Raw genomic sequence first — 4,103 nt, forward strand, 5'->3', positions numbered from 1 at the left:
CCACCTAGGAGTTGCACGGCAGTGGCAGACAGAATGGAACTCTTAAAAACTAGGCCACAAAGAGCACATAATACAAAGAAGAAAAAAAGGTCTAATGAGGTAGCTGAATAACTAAGCTAAGCGACACAAGTGTGCGACACAAACACCTGACCCATCTAGGACCACCCTTATGTTGTATAAACAGGACATGCACACTTTAACAAACTAATAATTTCAGCGACACGACTGTGGCTGAAATGATTGGTTTGTTTGGGCCTTCACCAAAAAAGAACCAATTAACCTCTCCTTGCACAAACTGGCTCTACAGTGGCAAGATGTCGTTCTCATCCCTAGATCTCCCCCCCCCCCCCATTCAGTGTTTACATCCTAATCCTCACAGAGAAATAATATTCAAACAAACAAAACCACATCATTTAGGTGTCAGTGGCCTGCTTATGCTATTACCCAAAGTTTCTGAACTTGACAGTGAATTATGATGAATGCGCTGCAGGTGATGTATAAGGGAGAATGTTCCAAGGTGGTTAGCGTCCTTACCACTACTTATTATGGATTGACAAAGGCAACAGATGGCTTGACACCTGTTGTCTGGATTTGTGGAGAAATAATTCCACACCGAAAAAGTGGCCTTTTTGGTATTTTGCCCAGGCATGACAATGGGCTTATTCATCCCATTGACAGCAACTGTCTCCTCCGGTGCCTGATTTAAACAAACCACATCGCCATCAGAACCATCATTGTCAACTTCCTCCTCACAGCCAGCAACACCCATATCCTTATCCTGGTGACAGTGACATCTTCAATTTGAATATCAGAAACTGGACTGTGGGTGCTCCTTCCAACACTTGCAGAGGGCGTGCAAATCTCCTTGGGGATTTGTGATACCATCTTAGAATGCACAGTTCTTTGCTGTGCTTTTGCCAGCTTGATTATGTTAATTTTTCTAGTGGGAGGATGAGGGGTTCTATCGTTATGTGAAGCAGAACCACTAGTCATGAACGTATTCCAGGGCCTTAGCCGTTCCTTGTCACTCCGTGTCGTAAATGGCATATTGGCAAGTTTAAGTTTCTCTTCAGACCATTTCAATTTATTTTTTTGGGACATTATACTGAACTTTTGCTTTTTGGATTTTACATGCCCTCTACTATCACATTGGGCATCATCCTTGGCAGACGACGTTGATGGCATTTCATTGTCAATGGCATGACTAGTGGCAGCAGCATCAGCACTAGGAGGAAGTGGTTCTTGATCTTTCCCTATTTTATGCTCCAAATTTTTGTTCTCCATTATTTTTCTGGAGTTATATAACAATATGCGACACAGGAGAGCGTACCCCTACATCACACATGGCAAAGCCTGCAAAAATTATTTGGATAATAACTCTTTTATTTGGAGTTATTATAATAATATGCAGCACAGGAGAGCATACCCCTACACCACACAGGGAAAAGCCTGTCAAAATTATTTGGAAAATAACCCTTTTATTTGGAGATATTATAATAATATGCAGCATAGGAGAGCGTACCCCTAAACCGAATACAAATGGCAAAACCTGTTAAAATTACTTGGATAATAACCCTGTTATTTGGAGTTATTATAATAATATGCAGCACAGGAGAGCGTACCCCTACACCACACAGGGCAAACCCTGTAAAAATTATTTAACAATACAAAAAAGACAAATAGATCAAATGCAACAAAAAATGGAAGAGGAATTGTCCACGTAATTTTCGAATGCAGTTTTTCTTCCTAGGAGTACCTCTTCCGCAAACTGTATATGTGGGAAAAAAAATAGAGAAATACGAAGTTTCACAAAATTTATGTAACAAATGAAGGGTGGGAGTTAGGTAGACTCAGATAACATCCAGCGTACCAAACCTCACTTGTCGAGTGTGGTCACCAAACATATAAAGGTTTCTTTCAAGGTCAACAAAAACCAATAAATCACTTGCACTTGATCGTAATGGTACGCGTACCAGGAAAATAACTGGATCAAGGGTGGTGCTGTTCTCATAAAGGTATCTTTAAACTTCTTAATAGGTTTTTCTTTTAAGGTGAATCTTCCTTGGAGTGCGGTACTTTCGGGATCCTGATCCTTTCAGGATTCCATTGTCAGTGTTCTGACGGCTATCAGGATTCCAGTGTCTGTATTAGAGCTACCGGGATCCTGAACGTATACCGGCCTTTATTCCGAGTTGTTCGCTCGCTAGCTGCTTTTAGCAGCATTGCACACGCTAAGCCGCCGCACTCTGGGAGTGTATCTTAGCTTAGCAGAATTGCGAACGAAAGATTCGCAAAATTGCGAATAGAAATTTCTTAGCAGTTTCTGAATAGCTCCAGACTTACTCTGCCAGTGCGATCAGTTCAGTCAGTTTCGTTCCTGGTTTGACGTCACAAACACACCCAGCGTTCGCCCAGGCACTCCCTCGTTTCTCCAGCCACTCCCGCGTTTTTCCCAGAAACGGCAGCGTTTTTTCACACACACCCATAAAACGGCCAGTTTCCGCCCAGAAACACCCACTTCCTGTCAATCACACTCCGATCACCAGAACGAAGAAATATCCTCGTAAAGCCGTGAGTAAAATACCTAACTTTTGAGTAAAATAACTAAGCGCATGCGCTCTGCGAACATTGCGCATGCGCAGTAAGCGACTAATCGCAATATAGAGAAAATCAGCAACGAGCGAATAACTCGGAATGAGGGCCACCGTTGGATGTGAGAAGAGAGGTATACAGTTCAGCCTATAATTCCTTGTTGCTGTGAGTGCCGTACCAAAACATGCATGTGCCCCATTTGCAGCTTGTCATGGCTAGTCGAGGGCTTACCTAGCCGCTAATGGGTGTGCACGTTTAGCGCAGATGTAACCACGATGATCATGGCTACATCAAAGCCTGGGTTGCTAAATCTAGAGCAGATCATCCTCCTTTGTAGCAGCCTGGTCCCATGTAAATTCGCCCCCTCAGTCCTGTGTAGCTCAGGCCCCTTTTCAGGCTTAATACTGCCACTGTCACAGAGGAATGGAGGATGCTTCAAGCTGCTGGCACTGCTGCCTGTCATACAGTGTGACAGGCAGAGCAGCTGGCAGCAGCAGGGACATCAGCAGGGAGAGCGTCTCTCCAGCCTGGCGCATCCAACTTTGTATCCCTTTGCTAAGTGCATGGCCGCAACTAGGGGGGGCCCTAGGAGATCGCATGCCCCGGGTGCCCGGATTTGAGGGGCGCTGAGACACACACCCTCCAACATGGCTGCCATCAGGGTGCCCGTCTCTGGCAGAAGTAGAGGCAGTGCATTCGGTGCATTGCACCAGTGCCAACAGCAATGAAGAGACCCGCAGCCTCTGCCACTATAATAAGTCAATCTGACTCATTAGATGCTGTTGCTGCACAGGACATGGATCCTATCAGCCACGGCGTTTCCCCTGCTTTCGGAAATGCTGGTCACAGCAGCATCAATGACATGTCTGACATGCCCTTTACTATCACTGTGCAGCAAGCCTGGCTCCGGAGTCGGGCTCCCTGCTGTTTCAGTGTCTCCTCCCTTTCCTTCTCTCCCAGCCAGGCTCAGGGAAGCAAGTTCCACCTCCCAGATGACACGAGGAGCTGGCCTGTGCTGGGAGCTGCATGCTGTGAGGGAGAGCCTGAGGCATCTTGGCTGGGCTCGTGTGACTGGTGGTTAGTGCTCAGTGTCGGACTGGGGCATGAAGAGCCCACCAAAGGGATGCTGTTGTAGGGGTCCATACTTAAGGGTGTGGCCAGGCTCCACTGGGGCGTGGCCAGCCACCATAGAGGTTTGGCTAATAATTACAGAGTACATGTTCTGTTCCCCTTGGTAAATATATAATAAACCATATATGTGTGAAGTATAATGTAACATAAGTATTATGCATAATTCAAGTGCACTAGGATAGAGTCTGGAACCCGATCTCTAGAGAAGGAGGGCCCACAGGCAGTGGGGCCCACCGGTGGTTTCCCCTGTTCCCCTGTGGGCCAGTCCGACCCTGTAAGTGCTGATGTGACCTGAGTCAGATGTTAGCCGACAATCTGTGTCCATGATCGCTCCTCCCTCTAACCATTCTACTGGAGGCTGAAACAGATGATTGAGGCCA

The sequence above is a fragment of the Pseudophryne corroboree genome, chromosome 4, assembly GCF_028390025.1.
Source record: "Pseudophryne corroboree isolate aPseCor3 chromosome 4, aPseCor3.hap2, whole genome shotgun sequence".
Lineage (NCBI taxonomy): Eukaryota > Metazoa > Chordata > Amphibia > Anura > Myobatrachidae > Pseudophryne > Pseudophryne corroboree.